Source organism: Macaca nemestrina, chromosome 12 (assembly GCF_043159975.1).
Source record: "Macaca nemestrina isolate mMacNem1 chromosome 12, mMacNem.hap1, whole genome shotgun sequence".
NCBI lineage: Eukaryota > Metazoa > Chordata > Mammalia > Primates > Cercopithecidae > Macaca > Macaca nemestrina.
The window spans coordinates 101,177,564-101,194,106 of NC_092136.1; positions in this window are offsets into that span (position 1 = coordinate 101,177,564).

Genomic DNA, 16,543 nt, shown 5'->3' on the forward strand with positions numbered 1-16,543 from the left:
AAAATTATCATTGAACTATATGCTGTGGTTAACATCTGGGTAATTCAAGCTTAATGTTCATAGGGAACATTAGACAAGAAATGAAGTCAGATCTTTGGTAATTAACTCTGATGATCAAGAGTAGGAAATGCAGTTACAAAATGGGGAAAGGCAGAAATATGTTTGGCACCCAGTTCAGGTACTGGGTGCCTCTTGGTGCTTTCTCAACCAATTGTGACCGTAAATGTACAATGCAGCCACCCTACTGTGAGGCTCAGGGGCTCAGACCCTTCAGGAATGATTGTTCAGGCCAACAGTTAAGCAACTGAAACCAGCAGAAATGCCAGCCAAGGGTGAGAGGAATCTGGAATAGATAATAGAAGGGGGAGAGTATCGGCCGGGCGCGGTGGCTCAAGCCTGTAATCCCAGCACTTTGGGAGGCCGAGACGGGCGGATCACGAGGTCAGGAGATCGAGACCATCCTGGATAACACAGTGAAACCCCGTCTCTACTAAAAAGTACAAAAAACTAGCCGGGCGCGGTGGCGGGCGCCTGTAGTCCCAGCTACTCGGGAGGCTGAGGCAGGAGAATGGCGTGAACCCGGGAGGCGGAGCTTGCAGTGAGCTGAGATCCGGCCACTGCACTCCAGCCTGGGCGGCAGAGCGAGACTCCGTCTCAAAAAAAAAAAAAAAAAAAAAAAAAAAAGAAGCGGGAGAGTATCAGTATTAGTTGAGACCAGCTGTAGACCAATCTTTTTGTAAATTTCCCCCAGGAAGATAGGTTACTAGATTTTGGACATGCTGCCCCCTTCATATAAATGAAAGAGAGGATTCAAGCGACATGAGTAGTAGAATGTGTTGGACACTGTGATGTGCCCCCAAGATCTCTCTTTTTAATGAAGGGCCTGTTGCCCACTCTCTATAAGTGCTGTTGACAAACAACTTTTATGTCTTAAGAATTGCTTCAGCTCTAATGAGCCACTTTGCTTATGGTCCCACCCTTCTGAATGGGCCCCTGATTGAGACCAGGTTACCAAGTTCTGGCCCTTTTGGGCCCAATGTAGAACCATTCTTATGAACTGTTTCATCTCTTGAACTCTTCAAATGATTGATAAAGCTATGATCAGGTCTGCATCAGAGCTCAGCTTCAGCATTTGCATTCAGTAAACGCTAGCTATTGTTAATTGACAAACAGGATTATTTTAAGGGTAGAGTAAGAAAAAAGAGGTGAGACTATTGTGAAACTATTTTAATGATCAGTGTTCATATAAACAGGTTTCCTACGTTAAAATCTTTTTTGCCTGTTGCAAAAAGTAGAAGTAATTTTAAGCCGTTAGAAATATTTTATTTTCCTCTCTTGCCTCTACTCTTGTGTTTCCCATGGTTACAGTTACCTAGAGAAACTGATTTCTTTCACACATTAAGCCCTGCGAAATGAATGGGATGATGTAACCAATCTTCTAATCACAACTGTGTGTCTCTCTGTGTGTGTATGTGTTTGTGTGTATTCAAATCATAGACACTCAACAGAGGTTCTATGACAAAAGAGTTTTCACTCTTGAAATGTCAGTGCAACAAACAATGTAAATATTAAACAATAATACAGTGTTAGCTTCTTTTTTGACTCTAAAAGAAAAATAACTTTGTTTCACCAATTCAGCTAATAATTTTAACACCCATTATGTTCCTTTTAACACCCATTACATTCCTGGTCCCAATCTGGGAATGAGGGATATAAATAAGTGATCCCCAAAATCTTAGTCTTTAGAAATTTGTAGATATCTATTTTTATGTTTTCTAATTTCCTGGTAATTCCTACTAATGTGGTCATTGAGGAGTCAACTAAAAAAGGAGTCTTTTAATTTAATAATAATATAATAACTGCCATCTGTGAAGCACTTACTGTGTGGCAGACATCATGCTAATAGTTTTATTAATGTTTAAGCCAACTTAATAAATATTTACGGAACAGCCTCTGTGTACCAGGCACATAGTGAACACTAGCACGATGGTCTATGCATCAGGCACATTGCCTGTCCTTACATCACTGATTGCCTTGTTGGGAAGACAAACCTACAATATAAAAAATGCTATACTATGGAAAGAAAAGGGTAGTATTGGACAAAGAATAACATAGAAGCAAGTCTCAAACTACTTTTGCATGGTCAGGAAAAGTTTTTCAGAAAAAGTGATATCTAAGCTGAGACCTGGAACATAAGCAGGCATTGGCTAAGAGATTGAAAGCTTCGGAGGAGGAATAGCATGCACAAAGAGCAGAGGAACCAGACAATTTTCATCAAGCTGGAAAGCAATGTGGTTATTGGGAAACAGTGATAAAGGCATCAAGAGAAGGGAGCAGAGGACCAGCCAATCATAACAGACCTTGCATACCTATAAAGCAGTACCTATGGATGTATCCTCTACTTTTTCCTAGGGCAATGGGAAGCCATTACCAGGATTTTAGTAAGGAGACAGATGACTTTTTGTATTTGCAGTTGAAAAGTTTCATTCTGGCTGCATCATAGGTTACAGAGGTAAGCAAAACCAGAGGCAGCAAGGTGGCTGTTCAAATCTTCTCTGTGTTAGAGGTTAGGAGTTTGGATGAGAACTTGGGGGTTAGCAAGACGCTTAGAGGTTCAAAGCGTGTTTAGGAAACAGTAATACTAGTTATCAGGGAATGTTTTGGGATGTGGTACTGAGGCCAAGGAAGAATAGGAACACTGCACTTAGTCCTGCAGATGTTGCCTTGAACAAAAGATGGCTGCTCAGGAAGTGAGCAGGTGCTGATTCTTCTGTGAGCCCAGCTTACCTGATTGTGTGCTCTGGCATGGCCTGTGTCTGTCAGGGGAAAAGAAGATCTTTTCTAAGTTGCACAAAGATGCCATATGGGCTACTGGTGACCGTGGAGGATGTTAAGTATAATCCCAACGTTTCTAGTTTGGACAGTTGGATTACTGGTAGCACCATTTGCTGAGACTGGGAACAGAAGTGGTGGTGGGGAAGAAAGTCATGAACGCAGTTTGCACCACAGGCTGGGAAAGGTGTGTGTGTGTGTCTGTGTGTATGTGTGTGTGTGTGTGTAGAGAGTTGGTTAATTGATACAAATATATAGCTAGATAGAAGAAATAAGTTCTATTGTTCAATAAATAGGGTAGGGTGACTACAGTTAACAACAGTATATTGTATCTTTAAAAAAAAAAAACCTAAAAGAGAGGATTTGAAATGTTCCCAGCACAGAAATAACACATACTTGAGGTGATGGATACCCTAAATACCATGACTTGCACATTCTGCATGTAGCAAAGTGTCATATGTACACTATAAAAATGTACAAATATCATGTATCAGTAAAAACTTATGAAGTAATATTAAGCCCATTTTGTAAGAAGAATTGAGTCGTAGAGAGGTTAGTGTTTTTCTTGAGGACATATAGTTAGTAAATGGTAAAACTAGGATTCAGATCTTGATACTATATTTTTTCCTATAATTCCTAAAAAATAAGAAAGACAGAAGTCAATTACCATCTTAAGGTGTCAATTACCATAGTATGGGAACTACATTGTGAAAATAGATGTGATTTTATTTGGGAAATGTACCTGAAAAATTGTTAAGTCATTTGTATATTTCACTTCTGAATACCCAGAAACTTAATTTCAAGAAATGTTTTTGCCTCTAAGCTTTGTTTTCACTTTTCCTCTCTTCCCTCTTGCTGTTCTATTGATTTTCTCTTTTTTTTTAAAAAAAAAAAAGCCCTTTCTCTTCTCTGTTATTCAAGCTCCGACTTCCTCCAAGAAAAGATTCCAAACATCCTACTTGATATAAATATTCCTCTCATGAGCTTCCTGGGCATTTTGTGTATACTTTCACTTGAATTATCACATTACCCTAATAGTTGGTTTACTTTTAGTTTTATATTCCTAGTACCTGGCACATAGTTACTATTCAGTAAAGAGCGTTCGATAGAACACTGTGTGGGTGAACCACTTCTCAAAGCACACCTCTTCTAATAAGCCTTCATTGATTTACCCATGCTATCACCTAGTCCTATGATACCCAGACATGAGTGGACATAAAAATGAACTAGGAATTTTTTTAAAAGCATAGATTTACAGGGCTTACTCCAGACCTACTGAATCTGAGCCAGGCCCAAGTTATCTGGACTTAGAAAATGTTTCCCACATGACTATACAGTCCAACCAGCCATTTAGGAGCCACTGTTTTAGCCCCGAGAACAGTCTGATAAAACTCTTCTACCAATGTGTGCTTATAGTTGTTATATTTTATATGGTGTTTATGTAATAAATTTGTTATATCATTATTAAGGAATTTTGAGATAATTACATATATCTAAACTATTTAATATAACACCAGAAACTCAGCAGGTTGATAATGGTGATAATACATGCTTGTCCACAGAGTATTCTCCTATGTCTCACATCTTAAATTTATTTAGTTACTTACAGTCCTTTCATTTTAAGAGAGTTGCATGTCACACTTTGTATATTAAGTAAAATATATATAAACATACACATGAAACAGGTATTTTTTCTACTTCTTGGTAAAACATATTTTGTATGATCATATTACTGTTTTAGAAAATACAGAAAACATTTTTTATCTTGCTATCTGTTGTGCACTTTATAAATTTTGCCAACACAGAATCCATCTGGGCTAAGGCCAGCAGAACTCTTTCACTTTTGCCTTGTTTGCGTATTAACAACACAGCTAATGTCAACATGGCTTTATTTGCTCTTGCTCCAAAAAAGCTGACCAGAATCCATGTAGATACCTTATAAATCATTTAGATTTTCTTCTGCACCATTAAGAAAGTGTTGACATTTTTTAAAGGAAGGCTTTTTTTTTCAGACTACAGTAATTCTAACATTGAGCACCAAAATCATTTTTAGGATGGCATTATTCATTTTTCTAAAATGCCATGTCCAGATCCCCATTTTTTTCAAGAACCTTGGCTGAATTAAATGAGTGACTTGGCTTGACTTAACCTCATAAACTTCAATGTCTTAACATTTTGCCGTGGAAGTACATTATCATTGACAGGGCATGTTTTATGTTTTTTGTTCCCATTTTCTCTGTTAGCAATCAAGAAAACCCGGAATTTCTTGATTCAGTAAATATCTCTGCGTCAATAATGTAGTCATACTTTTTGGATTATTTCTCAACACTTCAGTTAATGTGACATCATTCCAGATTATCTTACTAAGTCTTTTATACTCTCACCATACTTTCAGATCTAAGATTTATCACTTGTCCTTCCTTCTGCAAGTATGCTGCTTCCTAGGGCTGAGATCTCTGAAGGAGTTCATGATAATTTCAACATCCCAATATTTTGCCATACCTTCCTTGGGGAAGACCATCTCTCAAGCGTGGTATTTTCCAAATAACCTCGCAGGAGCCCTGTCAAATGTAAGCACACTTCTGGAACAAGTTAATTCATTTTTACCCATTTTTTGAGATGATATTTACTGGGTGGGTTGAGTCACTGAACCTGTTCCTGCTGCACTCTCCAGTCACATCACAATTCTGTCATCCAATTGCCTGTGTCACAACATTAGTGTCCCTACCTCCATTCTTCCTAATTCTACCTCATTCTCTATATAAGGGCCATGATAAGATCTTCAAACATCATACTTAGGTCATTCTTTTGCAAAGTCTGCAGAAATGCCTTCTTTCATATTAAATCAACTTTGAATTTCTCAGTCTACAGTGAGTCCTCTTGTCACTAAGCTACCTCAAGGCCATCCCACATCATCATTTGTTGTTGTCCAGCATGATGAGCTCTTGGGTCCTAGCCATTCTATTCTTCTTTAAGTTTCTGAACTTATTCTCACATTTCATTCCTTCTCTCATGTTCAGTGCGTTCCATTTTAATCACCTCCTTGTTCTGTACTCCTTCAACAATTATATTTAGACATAGCTAAGGGAGAGTTGAATTTCTGAAAATATTTGTGGGGCTCTAAAATTAGTAAGGCAAGTTGCATTTTCAATTCACTAGAGGGAGTGAATTTAAATACCTAAAATAACCTTCCTAGAAATTACTCTAAGAAATTAAAGGAGTTCTTTTAAAGAGCAAAAATTCCTCTTTAAAAGAGTAATTTAGAATCACAGAATAATAGAAGCTTAGTCTAAGGAGATCACTTAATCCTAAACACTATTTTTTTTTTGAGTCAGAGTTTCGCCCTTTTTGCCCAGGCTGGGGTGCAATGGCGTGATCTTAGCTCACTGTAACCTCTTCTTCCCAAGTTCAAGCCATTCCCCTGCCTCAGGCTCCTGAGTAACTGGGATTACAGGCACACACCACCATGCCCAGCTAATTTTGTATTTTTAGTATGGACGGGATTTCACCATGTTGGCCAGGCTGGTTTTGAACTCCTGACCTCAGGTGATCCACCCACTTCAGCCTCCCAAAGTGCTGGGATTACAGGTGTGAGCCACTGCACCCAACCCTAAACCCTAATTTTAAAGCAATAAAACTATATCATTGTAGTCTGTGTTATATTACATGTTACTTATATGTTGCCTTGTGCTATGGTCTGAATGTTTGCATGCCCCCAAAATGCATATATTGAAACCTAATCACTAATGCAATGGTATTAGGAGGTGGTCCCTTTGGGAAGTGATTAGATCATAAGTACAGAGCCTTGTGAATGAGATTAATTCCCTTAGAAAAGAAGCCCCCAAGAGTTGCCTTGCCTCTTCCACCATGTGAGGACACAGTAAAAAGGTGTTGTGAGAAAGCAGGCTCTCGCCAGACACCAAATCTGCTGGTGCCTTGATCTTGGACTTCTCAGCCTCCAGAACTGTGAGAAATAAGTTCCTGTTGTTTATAAACTACTTTGTTTACAATATTTTGTTATACCAGGCCAAATGAACTAAGACACTTTGAAGCTGATTTCTTAATGTTTCATATCTTGTTTTCCTACTTGCTCCTCCTGTATTTTCTTTCCTAGTTATTGGCACTTTCATCAATTCAGAGGTTTGAGTTAGGAACCTAGAAGTCATCAAGACCTCGCTCCTTTGCTCAACTCTACACCATAATCTCTTTAACTAGACTGTGATCCCTTGAGAGCAGGATAGTGCTTGTTAGACATCCTATCTCTCCTACCGAGCACAGTACTTAGAATACAGGAGGTAATCAATAAATTCTTACATTAGTAAATGAAACTTATCCTTCTCTTTTCCCTGTATCTAAACCATTATCAAGCTCTTTTGATTTTATCCCCTAAATAGTTATTTAATCTGATCTCTCTTCTCACCTCTGTTCATTCCTTCTGATTTTACCCCCTAAATGGTTATTTAATCTGATCTGTCTCTCACCTCTGTTCTCATTATCTCTTATCTAGACTGTCAAAATAATCTGTTTATCCAATTTTTCCCCCAACCCTCTATTACCATTTCTCAAAATGATTCATTTTGAATTAAAATATGATATTGCCACTACTGGTAGAATCTTTTCAATGGCTTTATAGCATCCACAGGATGTTTTATAAGCCCCGTAGCATAAGACAAGGCCCTTTGTGAGTCCTTCAACCTTTCCAGTCTCAGGTTGTGTTACTCTGTCACTCTTCTTTTCAAATAGTACCAAATCAGTTTTATAAACCATGACGTATATAGCAGATGGGCTTTTAGCCTGGGTTGGCAAAAAAGCCAGAGAACGATTCCTAGAGAGGAAGACACGTTAGAGAGACCAGAAAAATTAGTAAGAGTTAGGGGGAAGAAGGCAGAGACTTTGAAAAAAATATAACCTTACCTCTTTTTGCCCCTGTTTGGTTCTAAATTATAATTGTTTAAACCTTGAAAATGTATTGCTTGAAGTATAAGCAAGATGCTGCATCAAGCCTTTTTTCAGTTAAGTCATGTGGTTGGTGGCAGGATCTTTCATTCATTTACTCACTCGACAATTATTCATTGAATTCTCTTTATGCACCAAGCATTGTGTTACACACTGATGGTTTAGAGGTGGGCAAATGAGGTATGCATCCTGACCTCATGGAATACAGACACAGTCATTACTCAGTTACCCTTCAAAGCCTGAGACCTAAAGACCTGATTGGACAACAAGAGGAGACCAGAACTGCCAAAGATGTCTCTTTAGCCCCTTTTCTATGTGAATGTTGTGTTAATTCAATCAGGAATGAATAACAATTCACCTCCTTAGTACATGGTGGTGAGAACAACTGATACTTTTAACTCTTTGACAATGATACTATCGTACAGATGAATCACAAGAGATCAGCTTATTTAGGCATTATTCTAATAATGGTTAGTGGACAGTTTTGCCTTCAAGCATGGAATCAGTCTAAGAAAATCTTAGAAGCTTTTTTAATTCACATCAATGTCATCACAGGAGTATATATATATATATATATTTAGGTGGAATTGATGTTTACTATACCCTTAAAGCAATAATATTGCACTGTAAGAGGCTTAACACATTTTTAACAACGTCTCTTACCATCCTAGAAGCACCGCTGGATACATGTTTTCAAGTTGCTGTGGTTTCAGTGCAGAAAGGTTCTTTAAGGTAGCATGAAACACAAATCTAGCACTGCAAATAAATCCTTGGTTTTATTTATCAGGGTTTTGGATAACTTAGGTGTCATCTGTGTAAGTAACACAGAGGTCTCCTATGTAGCTAATTACTCAACATAGTTTTTAATCTTACTAGCTGATGTATCAATGCCAAGAACATATCCAAATGGGATATTTGCTGCTCTTCTGTAAGAATGTTTTTTAATATCTAATATGACCAGTTTAACTTATTGTTTCAATTCTCTATTTGCAACATTCAAAAAGAGTTCTTTACTAAAATCTTTTAGTGTTTTATTTTCAATTCAGCATTTCCTAAATTGTGCTTTTATTTAACTAGTTTTATACTTTTAACTCATTCATCTGGAAAATATTTTGAATTTTAAAAAATTACACATATCTGGTCATATCACTCCAAAACAAGTTAAATGAATGAAGAAACCAGCAGTAAGAATGAGATGTGAAAATGGGAGGGAAAGGCGAAAGAGAACCCATACATATTCTCAGGTAGGCATTAGTGGCCAAACATAGGCAAAGAGACAGGGTAATTGTTTACCGAATGTCAGAGAAAGAAAAGAGATCCAGAAACTGTAGAATCAAATCCAGAGCCAGGTGTGTAACTATGGTTACAATGGTTACTGTCTGTTACTTTAACCAAGAAAATGGAAGGCATCAGGGATCCAGTCACAACTAGGATTGCATGGCATAAAAATCAATTAAAAAGTATTTCACCTGTTTGGAGAGTAATAGAATTATAGGTCAGAAAATAAGAGACCTGATATCACAGGAAAATAAATATTATACCATTAGCACCACTACCACTCCTATGACCATTCCTTTAACCATTATGAAGATGCATGTTTGCTGCAATATACCCAGTGAAATGCCTACGTTTTGATAAAGGTACTCGGTGTGCCTGTTTACATGTCAAAAGCACTCATCGGGCCCAGATACCTGCCACTATAAACTAGTAAAGCTGTCTCAGTATTTTCTTAGCATTCAGAATCCTTTAAAGTGCTATTTTTTTTATTCTTTTACAATAGTTAGGATGAAGTAAAATTCACATGACACAGAAAAGTTTCAATATACACTGAGATGGAAGGGAGAATGGCAGAAACAGAGAGAATATCTATGGTTAGGACACAGGGAAGGGAGAAAGCACAGTGAAGGAGATAAAGAAGGACTGATAAATGAGTAGGAGAGAACTTAAAGAATACAGTCTTACCAATGCCAAGATAGTAGCTATTAAAAAGAGGAGAAATGTGTGAAGGTGCAAAATGCTTAATTTCATCAAGTGCTGTAGAGGAAACAAGAATGGTGAATTTGGTAATTAAAAAGACACTGGGGACTTAGGGAAAGTGGAAATAATAATAAGTAATGTCCATTGAGTACCCTCTACATGGTGGTTATTATTTTAAGAACTTTTTGTATAATATCTTATTTAATCTTCATGACGACATGAAGAAGTTTAGGAGGTAGGTACTAATACTAATCTCATTTTATACATGAAATAACTAAAGCACAAAGACGTTGGGTTACTTACTCAAGCATATGACACTAATGGAGAAGCCATGATTTAATCCTCACAGTCTAGCTCTAGAACCAAGACTTTTAATGGAGGCTGATTTGAATTAGGTTGCATTTGAATTAGGTGTTAATGTTCTTGAGAAAATGTGGGAATAAGCCAGAGATGCCAGTAGAAGGTGACATGGTGATGAGGAAGGATTCTTACAACAGAAGGGAGTGGACTCTAAGGAACAGAGCAGTTGGACCAGCTATCTATGGAATGAGTCTAGAAGTACTAGTGGAGAAGAAAGGTATGTAGACTTTTCCCTTCTTTCGGAGTGAATGGCCCTGATATGACTCAGTTGGGAAGGAAGTAGGAATCTTAAGGAAAACAAATGATTCAATTGAGATGAAGAGGATAAAATGATCAAATATTAAAAAAGAATTTGCTTTGGGGGCCATAGTGATTAGGCTTGCAGAAAATACCAACAGGTTGGCAGAAGGTTAGAGCTGTGCTGAAAGGGATGAGATCATGAGACAACACTCGTGAAGAAAGGGTAGTAAGTTAAGTGATTATGTACCTCAGGACAGAAGGGACAAGAGGTCAGGAGACACTGTGTAAGGGCTTAGATGTCTATAGGGATATGTTTAAAGGGGGTGTTGAATAGATAGAAAAATACTTTTTGTCCAGGTTCCAAATATAATGTTATTATGGTGGTAGGAGCATCTCCAAAACTCTGGCCCTAGAAATTAGGTCCTAAGAAAGCTTTAAAAGTGGTACTCCCAGCCTTGGGAGATTCATGTTAAAATTAAACTATAAAAAACTAAGATAATTGAGAAAATTATTTGAATGAAGAAGTCCTTTATGACAAAAACTTAGAATTCTTAAAAGATTTTTAAATTAAATTAAATTGAAAATGATTTCAAAATAGAAAAAAGAAACATTGAGCAAAGTCAAAAGATAAACTCAGAAAATATTGGCAATATTTTTTATCATAAATACATTTTCTGATATGTTAAGAATTTCCATAACTCAGTAAAAGGTAATTAGATAAATAAAATAATGGCCAAAAGATATATTGATGTTCACAGAAAACAAAATAGAAATGGTTTTATACATAAAGAAGATGTTCAATCTCAACCACAAGAAATATGTTGAGTAAAACCATAACCAGCTACCATTTTTTTCTTATCAGCTTAACCAAGATAAAATAGTTGATAAGTTACTATGTCGGCAAAGATATAAGAAAACACATACTTTCATACACTATTGGTGAAAGTATATATTGTGTATTTGGCATATATTTAAAGTTAGTAATGCACCACACACTTTGACCCAGCAACTTGACTTCTAGTAATTTATCCCATAGGTATAGTTGCACATATGCAAAATGACATATGACAAGTTATTCAATGAAGCATTGTTCGTAATTATAAAATACTGTAAACAGTCTAAATGGAACCAATGCAAATTTGGAATTGGAGAAACAAATTGTGGTAAAATGGCAAACTTTTTAATCATTACAGAAAAGAAGTATAAGGAAGCTGTGTAAGTACCCATAAGGAACAATCTCCAAGGGAAAAAACAAGGGGTATATAGTGCATTATCCTTTGTTTAAATATAGGAGATGCAACAGAGATATATGTGTTTATTATTTTTACATAGTATAAATCTGGAAGAATGTCCATACGTAGAAAATAAATCCAACAAACTTCTCTGGTTTCCTCAAGGGATCTAGGTGGCATAGGAGATGTTTAGCCATTGTCTATTCTTCTATGTCTTTTGTATTTTTTAATGAGTTACCCTGTCATTGGGATTCCTTGTTTCAGGATAGAGATAAGGCCAAGAGAATTGTAATTTTCAAAAACAAAACTTGATCAGCCACAGGTCCCCAGCACAGAGTATAAATAAATTGGAATGGTGGTGGCTTAAGGGTAGGTTTATGAGAATCATAAATTCCAAATCAAAGCTTGTGTGTTCCATTTTGTGGGCAATGAGGAAGCAATAAAGGACTCTGAGCAAGAGAATGATGTATATGGGCCATTGTTTTGGAAGATTCACCACAAATTCATGTGCAAGTAGATTGGAGGAAGGAAGTATTAACAGAAAGAAAGGCCAATTATGAGTCCATTGCAAAACTATATGGTACATATGTTGCATATGTTTTAATATTATATATAACATATATAAACCCTTCAAAGTTATCACTAACTTCCTTCCTCCTTTCTTTCATTCTTACTATAGCTGCAGAAAGAATTGAAATTAATAATACCTTGTCACCTAACTTTCATATTATAGTTTTCTCCCCAGTGTTTGGCATTTTGACATTTTAATAAAAAACAAAACAGGTAGAAAGATCGATTAATATTGTCTTTGGAAAATTGTTAATTTGAGTTTATTTGCTTAACTCTTTTTTCAATTTGAGCTAAATGTGATTTTGAAGGACCATTCATCGTATACTTCAGTTTAAAAGTTTGAGATTAAGATTTTTAGACCAAGTGAGAATTTGAACTGGAATAGGATAATTTTTAAAAGTAAGATTTGGAATGTCCCATGGAACTTAACATTTATGCCTACTTGGGAGTTAGTGAAGGCCTTGCTTAGGAATGTGGCAATGGAAATGGAGAGGAAATGATACATTTGAGAGGAAACTTTGACTATGCCTCTGGACTAAGTGGATTTTAGAAAATACAGAAAAGCAATGGTTGCTTTTGAACTTGGTATTAGGAGAATTACATTGACTCTAAAATGAAAAAGAAAGTGGGAGGAAACGGAGGAAAGGTAAGCATTTCATAGAATTACTATTTTATCTTTCAATATATCAAATTTGGTTTGGCAGTAGACATCAAAGTAGCAATAGCCAAGCAACAGACCTTGAGCTCAGGGAGATCAACATGGTTATGCAGATTAGGGAATCATTTGTACAGAGGCAGGTGAGTTTTCTGAGAGTATAGAGAGTTTTAAAAAGGGATAGCTTGCAGGAAATGCTCCTTACCTTTCAAGAATGTGTAGCAAAATTATTCAGTTGGTGTTTGAATTGGCACACAAAGTCATTCTGATAATGATAGAAGTTGTGTAATAGTTTTCATGTGAAAGCTGAGACTAAGATAAGCAGTTGTATGCACCATGCATCATAGCAGTTCTCCTGACACATATCTGTCCAGAAAAACCAGGATATGGAAACAATAATGAATTTGTTCAATGTGTGTTGTATGTTTTCATGGCTGTTTTTTACAAACGAGGTCAGTGTGAGTGTAATTAGATTAACTCACTTCAGTATGCTTATCTCATTGTAACACAAAATATAGATTCAGGAATATCAACTACTCTTATTCATTAAAACATTAAGTTCAGTTGTGTAATATTTATAGTTATGCCTCAAAATAATGGGAAAACAATAGGAAACATTGTTCCTTAATGTACCAAATAGGAGACAACATAAACCCCTCAGTTCACTATGACACAGTTTCCAAATTGCCCTACTTGATATATTTTTGCACTCTATTTTAACTTAGAAATAGTATGATACATATTCTTCTCAAGATATAAATCAGTTGAAATACCTGATAACTCTAAACAGTTTAATTCTTTCTTAAAGCAAATGTTAGCAGTATTAAACTGTATTTACTTAAATAATTCAAGAATTGAGAACTTTAATGTGAGAGTGTTTTCTTAAACAGAATTATGCCTTCCTACCTATAAGAGAAAAATTTGAAAGTTTTCTCAGGAAAATTTTTTTTACATATCTGATTTTAATGTACTATAGAAAGAAGAAAATTTTTGTTTTAATAAGTGAATCATTACATAGTCACAGCTAAGTATTACTGAAACAATTATCATATTATCAATATAAATAGTTTAGAAAATTAGACTCAATAATGGGGTAAAGACTTACTGTGTTAACAGTTAGGAAAAGTAGATAATGTATCATTAAGAATGAACACTAATGCAAATTTTAACAATACTGTGAAATTTGTTGGTTCTCTATCTTGTATTAGAGAAGACTTCTTGTCTAACCTTGATTTAATTGTACTCTGTACATAAGCATTAACCTCATTTGGGTCATAAATGTGAATCAATAGAGTAAAAAAATACCACATTTGACCTTGCCATAATGCCAAAACTTTAGATATTTAATATTGTATTCTTTATTGAATGTGTTAATTTCATTTGGAGATAACATAACCATCTTCATCTTTAAAAACATAAGTGAATAATGAATTAAACCAAAACAAGCATTTGAATCATCATTTAGATTTTAATGGCCTTAAGACTGAAATAGAGACAATGTGAGTAAGTTACGCTGACATAAAGAATAGTTTATGGTGCAGATTTAACTACATTCTGTTACAAATTGTGCCTGGAGAGTTTTATAGTTTTGTTTTCAAGGAGGTAGAATTAACAGGAATTGCATCAGGAATACCAAGCACTATGAGAATGAGGAATCTCAAATTACTCTTATGGCTCTCTGCTCCCAGCAATGATCAGATATTTAAGTAAAGACCCCATTAAGACAGACTGACAAATTGTAGTCAATGAAACTTTACATGAACCAAAAGTATGAAGGGGTGTCACAAAATGCTAGTGCCCATTTTGGTTTTATGGTTTTTTTTTTTTTTAAAGAATAAGTTTGAAGAAAGAGAGAAAACTAATAATTTTCTTAAACTGTGATAGCCAACCTGCATCTCTATTGTGATTATTTCTGGGAGTTCAGAGCAGGACTGATTAGCAAGTCTACTAGATGGCAAGTAGGCAAGTCATGCATAAAAAGTGACTTCAGACATCACCCAAGGAAGGAGAAAAGTGATGAACCCATAGAAACACCACTAGGTCTCAGATGCTCTTAATTCACTAGTATCCCTGCCTTGAAAATGAATGAAGCCTTTTGAAGTTTGGTCATTGGAAAGGTTCAAGCAAAGCTGAATGAATTTATTTTATGAAAGTTGTATATCAGATTTTGCATTAAGTAGAGATTTGAGCAGGATGACATATAAATCACATGCAATCCAAAGATTCTATAATTATTTATATACATACATATATGTCCAGAGACAGTATGTTTGCTGATTAAATGTTGTTTCAAAATGCAAATTCAATTAAAGCTTTATTTTATCTCATATAAGTAGCTGTAATTCTCTAAATCACCCATTGCTTCTTAGAAACTTCTGAGTAACGTATGTTTATTGCAGCACTATTCACAATAGCAAAGACTTGGAATCAACCCAAATGTCCATCAGTGACAGATTGGATTAAGAAAATGTGGCACATATACACCATGGAATACTATGCAGCCATAAAAAAGGATGAGTTTGTGTCCTTTGTAGGGACATGGATGCAGCTGGAAACCATCATTCTTAGCAAACTATCACAAGAACAGAAAACCAAACACCGCATGTTCTCACTCATAGGTGGGAACTGAACAATGAGATTACTTGGACTCAGGAAGGAGAACATCACACACCGGGGCCTATCATGGGGAGGGGGGAGGGGGGAGGGATTGCATTGGGAGTTATACCTGATGTAAATGACGAGTTGATGGGTGCAGCACACCAACATGGCACAAGTATACATATGTAACAAACCTGCACGTTATGCACATGTACCCTACAACTTAAAGTATAATAATAATAAATAAATTAAAAAAAAAAAAGAAACTTCTGAGTAAGTTCTGATTCTTTGATCAGTTCCTTAACGGCTTATATATTATTACATTTTACAGATGAGAGCATCAGAGACAATAACCAAAGTCTTATAGATACCAAGTGAGGAATCTGGGATTATGTCTGTCTATTTCATTGGAAAAACTGTTTTCTGTCTATTTCATTGGAAAAACTGTTTTCAGTCTTTTTCACTGGAAAAGTTGTCATCCTGTGTCTTTATTATAGTACATATATTAGAGTAATAAAACTTTATTTTCCTTTTCAAAATGTTTGGCATTATGGAGTTGTAATCCTGCTTAAGTGCAACATTTCTAATTTCTAGTACATAGAAAAATTAACAATTACAAATTCAAAGACCTGTAGAGTCTTGCTCTAACATCAGATTGTAACATATTGATTGGCCTTATACTATCATGTGCATTGAATGAGAATTCAATAAATTTCTGGATTGAACAGCTTTGGTTGTGATTAGGTAGCACCATAGATAACCATGCCGAAATAATCCTGCCACTTCTAAAGATAAATTTTCCTGGTCAGACTCCAAACTTCATATTGATATCTATACTCCATTGTTGCATCGGAAAGACACATTATGAATTTGGTTTTATAATTACAGGACATATATATGTCTAATGAGCCAATAACATACACATCTATCTTTAACACAACTTTCTCATCTCTAAAACACCATTGTCAGTTTTAAATACTAGGCTTCGGCTTCTGCAAAACAAAACTTAATCTTTAACATTAGGGGCATTCAGTAAGCATTGCTAGCTCTTACTGAATGTGAAAATCACCTTACAATTTACCAACCTTCAAAAAAATAGAATGAAAAAGGGGAAACCACTGCT